The sequence below is a fragment of the Lactuca serriola genome, chromosome 6 (genome assembly GCF_051521515.1).
Source record: "Lactuca serriola cultivar US96UC23 chromosome 6, Lser_US96UC23_V15, whole genome shotgun sequence".
NCBI lineage: Eukaryota > Viridiplantae > Streptophyta > Magnoliopsida > Asterales > Asteraceae > Lactuca > Lactuca serriola.
In genome coordinates, this window is record NC_136413.1 from 41242573 (window position 1) to 41256943 (window position 14371).

The following is a 14371-nucleotide window of genomic DNA, read 5'->3' on the forward strand; positions in this document are numbered from 1 at the left end:
ATATGTTTTATTTATTTATTTATTTAGGCAATTCCTGCAGCATTCAGAGTTAGTGCAACTAAAGACTAGTTGAATCTCTTAGAACAATTGCCCACAGTGGAATTGCAAAGTTTCTCAAAGCCTTAAAGGTATTTTTTTCATATAAACTTAAAGACTAAGTTCATCTGCCTTTATTTACTTTTTTTTATAAAACACCATGAAATTGTCCCAATGTCTACTTAAGTTTGTATTTTTTTTCTTATAAACCTAAAGACTAAGTTCATATGCCAAGAGCTAGTTGAATCTCTTGGAACAATGGTTGAAACAGAGCCTAATTGTCCCAATCACTTCTTACAATGTTGTATTGTTGGATTTCCTTTATTGGTTATAATGTTAATCAGATTGCCAAATTTAGATTCCCCAAAAAAATTTCAAACTTGCATATTCAATTCACATTTTTACGAATTTTGTGGCAGCAAGGATAAAAAATTGACCGAATCATGGAAAAAGTTGCTGAAAGATATTGTAAGTGCAACCCTAATTCCTTCACTAGTGCTGACACAACATATGTTCTTGCATATTATGTGATTATGCTCAATACAGATGCCCATAACAACATTGTCAAAGATAAGGTCAGGATTTCAATCTTTTATTTATTCCCATTTTATATATTCATTTATTTTTCTGATTTTGATGCTTTGGTTTGTTTATATGTAAGATGAGTAAAGTTGATTTTATTCGGAACAACCGTGGGATTGATGATGCAAAGGACTTAGCTGAAGAGTATTTGGGTGCTCTTTATGATCAAATTGTGAAAAATAAAATTAAGATGAAAGCAGATGCAAATATGATGCAAAAAATGTTGATGTTGTCAAGGTATTCAGTATTCCCTTTCTTTTTTGTCATTTTCCAAAAATATTTAAACCGACATGTATTTTCTTTATGCAAAGGACTTAGCTGAAGACTCTTGTTATTGCTGCATTGATTGTTGAAGTTCCTACTAAAGATTGGGGAGATGGTGGCATAATGAATTGGGTTATTGACGAGATGAACTCAAATCCTGATATCATTCCAAGTTTCCTAGAACTACTTAGAGTCTTACCTGAGGTTTTAAAATTCACCGGACGCTTATCTCTATTATTATTAAATTGGTTTTTGGAGTTGCTAATAATCTATTATTATGCTTAAAAACAGGAAGTTTTTAATTACAAAATAGATGCACGTCCTGATAGACATAGAAAATTTGAAAATGAACTTGCCTCTACAATGGATGTTGCTCTTTGGATTTTGACTGCATGTTTAAATATTCCAGAATTAAAAGAACATGTGACTTTTTTTCTTTTTCTTTTTCTTTTTAGCAATAACAAATTAGTATTAGTAGTTAGAATCTGCAAAGGGGTAAATAAATTCAATTTAGTTAGGATTTGTGCATACATTGTATTAGTCATTAATCATGTTTGTGTGCTTTTTTGCTGGGCAGGATCATCGGGCGGGATCATCTAGGCATAATTATAATATAAAACTAAAAAAAATTTCATTTTTTGATATATATTTTTTGTTTTGTTTTGCAGAGGATACTAAAGAGCAAAGTGATAGTGATGCCCTTGAGAATAATCCATAGTACACAACCATTTATGTAGGCAACCTTAGCCATGAAGAAATACTTTTTCTACAAATGTTGCTTAAGGTAGTGGAGGGCCTTTATGTAATGTGATGGATCAACCTCTTTTAAATTTTCATCTACATTTAGTTTTATTCTTCTGACATGCTTTTTGTATTTGGTTTAACAAATGAGGATCATAATGAAACCCAAGCCTTTTGTTGTTGTAGGGCCTTTATGTAATGCACAACAGGTTTCCATGATGGCATGAAAGTGGTATTAAGTATTTGCATTCTTATGATATTATACCCCTCACATTTTCCCAAATTACCCCTTCCTCTACAATGTTTTTTTGTTTATGTGTATTTTGTGCATCAGGTAAAGTTGATGGAAGAAAGGAATATGAAGCCACTTAATTTAAATCTTGCACCATTATCAGCAAGATGCAGTAAAGACTTGGAGTTGAATTTGGCTAAGTCATTATTGAGTGAGATGGACCAATGTACAACTGCTTATCCATATAATCAGCTGCTTGGAGCATTAGTCTTAAAGAATTATGAAAGGCAAGATGCAACTTTACTTAGTTGGAATTTGATGTACAAAGTAGATCTGATGCAAATTTATATATTGTAAGAAATAGAATTGTATGACATTAAATTTTATGTAATGGATTGTATTTTTTTGTATATGGTATTTTATTTCTATTATGAGTCATTAAATGCAAATTTAATTTAAAAATTAATAAATATATAAATATATTTTTTTAAACATTTAAATTTACGATACGCAAAAATGTGTGTCATCTTCATTTATGACATGGCCTTTCTTGACAGGGGTTTTAATGATACGCATTGCGTGTCATGAATGCGCATCGTCTATAGACGACGCGCAAAAGCGTGCCGTCTCTCGTTATGACAGGGCCTTCCTTGACGCGCATTTACGCGTCGTCTGAGCGTTTTACGACACGCATTGCGCGTCGTAAAAGGCTGTTTTTCTAGTAGTGATTCTAACAAAAATATATTCTGACAGAATAAAATCGGTTATGTATACAAATTACGTTAGAATTAAAATTGAATTAATTAAAAAAATTCAAATTTTAGAATTAGGAGAATTAATTATCCCTAAAAATCCAAAATTTTCCTTTTATAAATGTAGTTAATTGTCCAAAATACCCATTTGCTAAAATTTGTGTGATTATATGGTACATGTTATCCCATTATAATATCATACAACCTCAAATCATGTCCATTGATTAATTTTATCTGTTGGTCCAGATCTATGCATTCTGACAAATAATAGTTAGTAAAAACAAAATAATCTAAGTCTATATATATATATATATATATATATATATATATATATATATATATATATATATATATGTTCAAATGTTCCTAACATCTATTGTGTACTCGTAAGCAAAAATCTAGACCAACGGATGAAATAGAATTAATGGTGATGATCTGAAGGTCTATGATATCACAATAGGGTAACATATACCATTTAAGCACACAAACTTCAACGTAAAAGCATTTTGGTCAATTAAAATATATTAAAAAAAGAAATTTTCGGATTTTAAGGGATAATCAATTCCCTTAATTTTAAATTTTTGAATATTTTAAATTAGTTCTAATATAATTTTTAATAATAACCGATTTTATTCTGTAAAAATGATCAAAAGTCAACCATAAACTAGTAAATATATTTTCAATTTTATTTTTGCAAAATACGGTTCTATTCAAGATATATTTTTGTAATAAACATGTTTAAAGAATTATACAACATATTATTAAGAATAACATTTTCTAAAAAAATACAGATTTTATTCTTTAATAATCACTAATTACATTAATTCGTAAAAAATAAAGACTATAAACATTTATTACGTTCATTCTAAAATATATGATTAATGGTATAAAAATTATATTTATTGTTAAAGATTAAAACTAAAAATGGTAAGAGGAAAAAAAAAACATCAAAATCTAACAAAAACACTAATCTATTCTGAAAGAATATTATTGTTAAGAAACATTTTATACATTTTGGCGTAAAACTTTCTTCAAGAATACACTCTCGTTCTCTATGTTTTTTTCCCTTTCCACATCAATGATAACCTCTTCAAAACCTAAATCCACAAAGAAAAAATAATCAACTTTCAAGTATTAAAAAATCAGATCATTTTAAGATAATAAAAACTATAAATTTTGATAGAATGTAGTAGACATTAAATAATTGTAATTTATTTTACGAATTACTCGTTATTCTGCTAGAATACACTATCGTTCGCTAGAATACACTATCATTATTCTAATAACATGCATTACTCATTATTCCACTAGAATACTCGTTATTCTGTTATAATACACTATCGTTATTCTGTTAACATGCATTACTCATTATTTTGTTAAAATAAATTATCGTTCGCCATGTTTTCTTTCTTTTCCATATTAGAATGTAAAAAGCTGTTCACTCTGTAAGAATATAAATATTACATAAAACATATGTTGCTATTAATTCTGACTGAATGCATACCACATTGTTAGATTATTTAGATTCTCTTTCAGACATTTTAACAAACACTTGTTAGACATTATCATCAAACAAGCCAAAATTCATGTAAAACAATTATCATTACGTTTGACTCTACCCAAAATTCTATAAACAAAGAAATTGTATTGATTTCTAAATGGTGAAAAACAGAAAAACAAAGAAATCGATTTACTATTGCTGATGTAAGAGCTGAAATTGAAGTCGTAGCCGGAGTTGGAGTCGGGAATGGAGTATGCTCTGATTTGGATGAATGACAGTTTATGAATCTAAAACGGTAGCCCTTTTTTGGTTTAAATGTTGTGAGTAAGATTCCTAATGATCGATAAAAGCTTCTAAATGATAGTTTAAGAAACCAATCGAACATATTGCTACTAATGAAACATGATTGATTAAAAAAAATTGTGATGATTAATAAATTGTATTTTGATGAAGGGGAGGGAAGAGGTGAAGAAGCCTTAATTTACACAGAGGTGGATATATGATGATATGTTCGTTCATATATATTTGATGAACGATTTTGGTGAAGAGGGGCGGTGATGGTTTTTGGCCAACGATTAGACGGAGAAGATGTTGTGGTTGGCGGATTTGATAGAAATAGAGGTTTATGTCGAACAATTATATTTTGAAACAGTTACCTAACGTTTCTTAAACAATCAACCAAATCATCACCATATATCGTTAAACGATGAAACAAGTACTCAATACCTACAAACCTACAATTACGCATGAGAAATAAACAACAATTTTAGTCCAGTATATAATAGGTTCCTTTTGTCCACCATAACATACATGTAACGAAAAATAGCCAAAATAACAAAGTTTTAATACACATAGTAAACTTAATTAAAGTGTGTTGCCTACTCACCATTAATTATTCATTCTATTGAACCAGTCAACTCATTTTTTTTAACTCTACTCCATGTAATACTCACACTCAATTGAAATCATATTTAATCCTAGTCATCAAACTATTCAACTCGTATACTACATGCATTATAGATTCTATTGCAATAAAAAGGAAAATTTAGATGAAAAAACATGTATTTAGTATATACAAGACCTTTTTGCATGTTGGATGTCCTATTTAATTACCAGGTTTATCATATAATAAATCAATAAATCAATCTATCTCTCTAAAATTTATCCTATTTAATTACCAAGTTTGAGGGCAACCCAAAAGGACTTTGCTGATAATTCAAAATATACCAACTTAGTTGTAAGTCCCTAAAATGCTTGAGTATCAATCAGATCCGTTTGATGGTGCGGAATCCCAATCAAACGGATGATGCCAGACCAAATAGAAGAGAAGGAGAAGGAGAAGATGATGAATCTTGTATGTTATGATTAGAATGAAGATCCGGATACAAGATTCACACACACTAAACTTCTCTCTAGTTTCTCTCTCTAGAACACCTTCAAATGCACATACTTAAGCTCCTTTAGTGTTCATCAATCTATTCCTCACACCCCTCACCCCTATATATATACATGAGAAACATGGGGTTGGTGGACATGGGCCGTAAATGGGTTTACGGCCGTAAACCTGTTTACGGCCGTAAACACAACCGTAAACACATATACGACCGTAAACACCAAGTTGTTTACGGTCCAAGACACAAAAATACATTTTCCTAGAAAAGTAAAGTATAAACCATATTTTTTACCCAACATTAGTTATTGGCTTAGACACCTAATCCAATAGTCTCCTACTTGGACAAGTCTATTACTAAAATTTTAAGTATAACTTCTAAATTAAACAACAAAGAGTGCTTCTCAAAGCAACTCCAGACTCTGTTTTGATCAGACATTAGTCCTAAGATAAGTGATCAAATATTTCTTCGCTCTACAAGATATTGTATGGACATGAGACATGGATAAGAATCTATCTCGTTGTCCAAAATTTTGTTTCCTAATTTCATGATTTGTAATGACGTCATAAGACTTCTAAATGAACACATCACTTTTGTCCTGACTAGGCCCATCGCTATAAGTGAACACCAAATCACCAAGGGGCCCAAAGATATCACTTTTACTGTTAGGGAAAAAGGAACAAATAAACTTTGACTTATATTATTGTATCCTTTACTCACCAAATCATACATGACACTATGTTTTTTAACACCATGTTACTGATGCATTTTCGTAGAACCAGTGCACAACTGATTTGTAAATTACAACTCACATATATCCATTTTAAGAATATAAGATATTATCGTCTCAGAATTACTCGTGATAGAATCCATGGAGTAATTTATGTGAGAGTGAGTTTATCTAATACTCAAATCTCCATTTCTAAGTACTCATGAACGTTACAGCAACAAAATTGCTATGTCTAATCTCCATAGATAATCTACAATCCAATTCATGACAGACTTCTTTCACTACTTACTTCCTAAAGTATGAGCGGCTGTGGAGTTTTGAATAATCAAATTATTCAGGAAGTAAAACATGCAAATCGAAACACAAGAATAAATAATTGACAAAGGTGGTAAACAAACTCATAAATAATCTCAATTATTTAATCACCAAAATCAATTACATTTATTTTGTTACAAGTTTCAAACTAATCATCTAACTACTAAAACTAACATCATCTCTCAAACCAATGCTCCTAGCATGTTGACTATGTTTAACTCTACTCAGAGCCTTCGTGAAAAGGATCTGCAAGATCGTCTTCTAATGAAACTCTCTTCACTATGAGATGACCTTCTTTAACTCTATGTCTGATATAATGGCACTTTTTGTCGATATGTCTAGATTTACCATGATCTCTTGGTTCTTTGGTCAAAGAAACTACACCTTCATTATCGCATAAAAGTTCCATTGGCTCCTGAATGGTCGAAACTACTTCGAGATCGTTGATGAAGTTCTTCAGCCAAGCTGCTTCCTTTGATGCTTATCTTGCTACTATGTACTCTGATTCACAAGTATAATTAGCCACCATGTCCTACTTGGAACTTTTCCAAGTGACTGATCCTCCGTTTAATAGGAACACCCAACCATATTGAGAATGAAGTTTGTCCCTATGTTTGAAAGTTGGCGTCACTATACCCACTCACTCTCAATATCATCACTGCCACCAAGGACTAGAACCATGTCCTTTATCCTTTGTAGATACTTGAGAATGTTCTTCACTACTGTCCAGTGAACTCTACCAGGATTTCCCTAAAAGCGACTAACCATGCTTAAAGCAAAAGACACATCAGTACGAGTACTTGTCAAAGCGTACATGATCGATCCTATAGCCGAAGCATATGGGACTTGACTCATTTCCGCCATGTCTTCATCTATACTAGGTCTTTGAGTCTTAGTCAACTTGGCATTGCTTTGAATAGGTAGCTCTCCTTTCTTGGAATTTTTCATACTAAAACGTTTTAGTACCTTATCCAAGTATGTACTTTGACTAAGACCAATTAGTATTTTCTTTATATCCCTTAAAATTCTTATCCCAAGAATATAGGCTGCCTCTCCCAGATCCTTCATAGCAAAACACTTTCCAAGCCAATACTTTACTTCTTGAGGAGTTGGAATGTTGTTTCCTATAATGAGTATGTCATCAACATATAATACTAGAAAGGTTACTATACTCCCACTAGTCTTGACATACACAAACTACTCATCCCCACTCCTAGAGAAACCAAATTCTCCGAATTTATCATGGAAGCAAAGATTCCAACTACGAGACGCTTTTTTTAACCTATAAATGGATTTCTCAAGCTTACACACTCTATTAGAAAGCTTTGCATCTAGAAAACCATCTAATTGACATATGTAAACATCCTCAACCAACTTCTCGTTAAGGAAAACTGTTTTGACGTCTATCTGCAATATTTCATTAATCATGAAAGGCAACTATGGAGAGCATTATCCTAATAGACTTTATCTTGGCCACTGGTAAGAAGGTCTCATCATAGTCAATCCCTAGGGTTTGACTAAAGCCCTTCGCAACCAGTTGTGCCTTTAAATTGTATACCTTTCCATCCATGTCAATCTTCTTCTTAAAGATCCATTTGCAATCCACTGTCTTTCGATCGGGTTTCTGATCAACCAAATTCCAAACTTTGTTATCATACATGGACTTGATGTCGCTGTCCATTGCCTCCTTCAACTTGGCAACTTCAGCACCTTCCATTGCTTCTTTGTAATTAGCTGGCTCATCAAAATTTACTAGTATACGATCACTGACAAACATGTCACCATCTGTAGTTATATGGAAACCATAGAAATCATGTGGTACACTAACTTTACTAGAGCGTCGAAGAGGTAATGAATTGTCAATGGTCCCAATAGGAGTTTCATCCTTTGTTTGAGAGCTAGTGTCTTCTAAGGTTCCTTCATTGTTTTATTCTTGAATCTCTTCAAGGTCAATTTTACTCCTACTGTCCTCTTTGCATATGAGCTCTCTCTCGAGAAAGACTCATCTTCGTGCTACAAAGACCAAATATTCAAAATACTTTTATAGGTAGCCAATGAAAAAACACTTCTCACTTCTAGGTGCTAGCTTGTCATAAGTCTCTCGTTTAATGAATGTTTCACAACCCAGAACTTGATATGTGCTAACGAGGGAACCTTCCCTGTCCACATCTCATGAGGTGTTTTGGTAACCTTCTTGGTAGCAACAAGATTTAGGATATAGGCGGCTGTCTCTAAGGCATACCCCCAGAAAGAAATAGGAAGAGAATATCGACTCATAATGGAACAAACCATGTCTAACAAGGTCCGATTACCCCTCTCAGCCAGACCATTAAGTTGTGGTGTCCTAGGAGGATTCAATTATGAAACTATTCCATATTCCTTGAGATCGATACCAAGATACTCTCCATCTTTATCTTCCTACCTAATTGATTCTCGAGTTCATGTTTCAACTCTTTGAACTTTTCAAAGTTTTATGATTTATGTTTTATTAAGTAGATATAACCATATATGATATAATCATCTTTAAATGTCACATAAAATCGATTAGTATCCCTTGTTGTGGATCTGAAAGGCCCACACACATCTGTGTGTATGAGATCCAACAAACCTTCACCTCTTTCACAAGATCCAGTGAAAGGTGATTTTATCATCTTGCCCAAAATACAAGATTCACATTCATCATATGGCCTTAATTCAAATTATTCTAACACTCCATCATTTTGGAGTTGGGCATTGCGTTTCTTGTTAATGTGCCCATGAAGACAATTCCACAAGCATGCCTTGTCTAAACCATTAGAATCAATATGGAATACACTATTGCCTAAGCTATCAACACAAATCATAGTTTCAATATGGAATACACTATTGCCTAAGCTATAAGCACAAATCACAGTTTCATTACAAGGTAAAGCTTCAAAGATAAAAAATACCATTTTTAGAAACCAAAATCGATCCATTCAGATCAGTAAATGAATATCAAAATCCTTGTCAAAACAATGCATGCAAGGAAATAATGTTTCACATCATTTTTGATGAATAACAATAATTAAATAAATCTAATCTAACATCACCACCAAGCACAAGACCATATGTTCCAATCTTAACAGGAGATGATCGTCTATTGCCCATGAACAAATTCATCCTTCCACACTCCACCTACTCACTTTCTCTTATCCCCTACAAATCAGAACAAATGTGAAAACAACATCCTGTGTCAAGGACCCAAGAATGAGTAGGTTGTGAGTTATTAGTTTGAATAGTGTAAATACCTGCCAACGATGGCTTTACTTTTCCATCCTTGATGTCCTACAAGTACTTAGGGATACTTTGTTTCCAATGGCCTTTTTCATTGCAATAGAAGCAAGTGGCCTCTTTGGGATCACTAACAGAAGTAATGTCAGAACTGAGCTTTACTTTTGGGCCATTGCTAGACAACCCAACATGGTCCTTGCCCTTCCAGTTCGTCTTAGGAGCACCTTTCCTCTTCTTTCCTTTTTTGTCCAATGACAAGGACAAGATCACTAGTAGGAGTAGAGTTTTTATTTTTCTTTAAACCTGACTCAGCTGTCTGCAATAGGTTATGGAGTTAGGCCAATATGGTTTCAGTATTGTTCAAATGATAAGCCAAAATGAACTAATCATAATAAGGTGGCAAGGAGTTGAGGACCATGTTAATTTCCTACTCCAACTTGAAATTCACATTAAGCCTTTCAAGGCGCTCTATGTACTTCTGCATCCTTTGCACGTGATTGTAGACTGACTCTCCTTCCTTCAACTTGCAATCCATTAGTGCTTTAACGACCTCATAATTTTCTTGACGAGCTCTCATGTGAAACTTTTCCACAAGATCCAAGTTCATCTCGTATGGCCAGTAATCCTCATAGAACCTTTACAACTCAGGAACCATGGTGGCAACCATGATGCAAGCAACCTTAATCACATCGTCATAATGTTTCTTGTAGGAGGCTATTTCTTCAGGAGTAGCAGCGGCTTCATCGATCTCAACTATTTGTTTTTCAAGGATATACTCTTTGCCCTCGTATCAAAGAGCCATCTTAATGTTACACATCCAATCATTGTAGTTGGTGCCATCCAATTTCACCTTAGACACGATCGAGAGTAGTGAAAATTTATGGGTAGAAGTTTGAGGAGCAGAAGCATCACCAGAAGTAGACATCTATAGATAAAAAGTAGTTTTAGTTAGATGGCATGAATCCTTAATATTTTAACCCATAATAAATATTTAAGGCTAGGATCCAAAATAACAATTCACAACTAAGAAGAGGGATGTCACAATCTTATCGTGAATTTATGAAGGTAGGTAAAGGCAATTTACCAATTTCAATAAATATGAAATTCATAGATCTTTTGAGATTCATTGAATCTTATCAATGACATGTTTAATCTCAGATTATGCTCTTGTATTTGTGACTGGGATGTCGAGGACAACAAACAAGATGTTATTAACCATGTAAATATGTTTGGCAACCTCGATGTCATTTATCATCTCTAATTAATTTACTGGTTAACCACACGCACTCCATTAACAATGATAATTTTCAAGATGCTCATTACTACTCTTTATAGTCACTATTAGTGTGTCGATTAACCACACATGCTCCACTAACTACATATAAAGCATAATATGCAATTTCATGGATTAACATACTTTTAACATTTTTCCTAAAGTAACTATGAGAGGGATTTTAAAAATAGTTTAGTTACTTTATATCATTATACTTATTAATGATATTATGTCATATCAAATCCGTTCGGCTAACGACCTTCCACCATACAAGGAAGCGGTGGGTGAGAGTGGACACCCAAAGACTATCATTTTATAGCCCGCTTCCTTTTACACCTTTATAATATAGTTTCGTGAATGAGGCGTACTAACGATTTGACTGAATTTTCTTATACATATAATATATTAAATTTTTAATAGTATATCTATAAGGTGTATTTTAAAACTTTTCTAAAATACTAGGTTTAATTTTAAATTTTCAAAAATTAATTTAATTTAAAATTAAACCGATTATGATTTAATCTTTATCTGTTAATTATATTAATGTAAATCATATGTGGATTAAATAATTATTTACTATTAAACTATTAATTAAATAATTTGAATTTAATCATAATCCTTTCCCTACTAGATCTTTCGAAAACTAATGGTATATAGATTATCCGATTTTAATTATTCTATTTTGTCCAAATAAAACAATAATTATCAAATAAGGAAGCCCTAACAACCCTACTAAATTTTCAAAACTTAGGGACGAGGCTAGGGTTTCAAGAACCCTAGTCCAAGTCGAAAATTCCATGTCCTTAGGGTTTAATTTCTATAAACTCTAATATGATCTATTCAACTATTATGCATATTCAATTGAAAACATTAGACTCTAATACCACTGATAGGTTTTATAGATTAAAAAATCATATGGCGGAAAATAACTTAACTCTTAAGTTCACATGCAACCTAATTGGATCTATGTTTTCACTATTGAATGCTATAATCTATGAACATCAAAGAACCTATGGAAACCCCAGTATTTTCAAAATAAATAAATAAGTTAGGGTTTACATACCTTTTAGTTATTCTTGTAAATAACAAATGAAATCCTTCTTCAAAAGCTCTTGGAAGAAAGCACCATAAATCCCGTGTCTCTAATGGTTCACACTCAAACCCTAGTAACTAAGTAAACTTGAAGAGAGATGGGGGAGGCCATTTTTGGCTATCCTTCTAAAGGAATGATTGGCCGAAATTTTAAAGGGTTAAGGCCCTATTTATAGCTACACTAGGAAACCCTGGAAACTCTAATTTAAATATAATACTATTATTTCAAATTATGTAATTATCCAATCTCCTAATTATCTCCAAGGGATATTTTAGAACCCCTAAAATACACCCAAAAACCGTCCACCACCTTGGGAAGGTTCTAGAACCCTTTTTTTCAACTATTGAACTGTTACAGCTTAGGTCCTTGCACTTTTAATTAATCCCAAAATTAATTCTAATTAATTTCTGATTATTCATTAATTAAATAATATTATTTATAAGTAATATATTATTCTCATAATACATGAATAAATCATTTATTGCTATTTATTAATCATATAATAAATCAAAAAATCACTCTCTCTCTCTAAAAGTCATCATATTCAATTACCAGGTTTAAGAGTAACATAAAAGGACTTTTCTAATAATTTAAGTATATACCAAGTTAGTTATTGGCTTAGACACCCAATCCAATAAAAAATCCAGTTATAAGGGCCATCGTTGGATATGGCATGAACTACATGATAGGCATATGTAGTCAAGATGAGATTTGTTCCTCTTATTCGTTGAGAGTTAGACTTTTAAGGCCTTATTAAAATTTGAACAATAAATGAGATTGATTGCGATCCATATCTCATGTTTAACGTGATGTTTGAGACAAATGAATAACTAATACCACACTTGTAATAACAACTGTAGCTTTGAGCTCCTAGAATTGGTTGTTAATGAGATGACACCCTTCATATGTTGTTAGGTCAGTAGCCCGTTGCTAGACGCCAATTATTGTCTATGCCAATCTGTAATGAATCATGTGCAAGTGGGAGATTGTTGGATCTATATCCTCAAAAATAATTAGTAAATGATATTACTAATAACATATGATCCTATAGGGTTACACATTTATCAAATTAGCATGTTTTGATTATTTATTATTAATATGATTATTAATAAATAACATCAAGTCTTGTATTTAATTAGGAAATAATTATTGTTTTGTGAAAAATGATTAAAGAGAGAAAAACTAGTAATATCATATATTATGATTTAACAAGTCATGTATATTTGATACTTTGGTAAACTATGAACTTACTAGTTAGTTAGTTTTTTTGGTTAAAAGAAACTAGCCTAACTTTTGTCCTCTTCCTAAAAGGACATAACTGAATTTTATAATCAAAATATGAAGGTTTCTTGTCAACCTTCATACTTTGTTCCTCGTACTTTTAAAAGACTAGAATTACTTTATATTATTATAATGTAAAATATTTACTTGCATGAGACTATAAAAGGAATGCATGAGCTTTCATTTTTGGCTAGTGAAAAACTCTATCTTCTTCCTCTTTTCTTCACTAAAACCGTAGGTAGTAAAGCTCATCTTCTTGGCTTTTCTTTTGAAGACTACTTGCAAGTTTGTGCTTTGAAGTGTTTATCCTTTAGTGTTTAATTGTTTAAACACTTAAATGCTTAATACGTACTTCATACAAGATTAGAACTAGCAATCCAAGTGTCTTTCTCTTGATGGTAGATACATTGTAGAGAAATTCTAATATTGAATTTTTGCTATCTTCATCAACTTCTAATTCTAAGTGTGATCAAAGGCTTCAAATGTTATCTCTTAAACATCCTCTTGTTGTTATTATCTTTCTATTTCATGTATTTGGATCCTCTTGATGATTTTGTTAAAATAATCTAAAAATAAACTAGTTATTTTTAAAGTCTTCTGTTTGCCACTAAAATCATTTCTATAAAATTAAGATCGTTTTTGGTTATAAAAACTCATCACTAGTTTGGAGAAGAAACCATTTCAAATGAACCTAATACGATGTATAAGAAAATGAAGCATAAATGTAACCTAGGGTTTTAGAATTAATTCTTATTTTAGGTGATTGATGCTTATGGCGCAAATACCTTAGGGGAATATATATATATATATATATATATATATATATATATATATATATATATATATATATATATATTGGTAACTAACTTTATTAATTAAATAAAAACAAATATGTTGAAGTTGAGTTTATCTTGAATAAAAAAGTTTT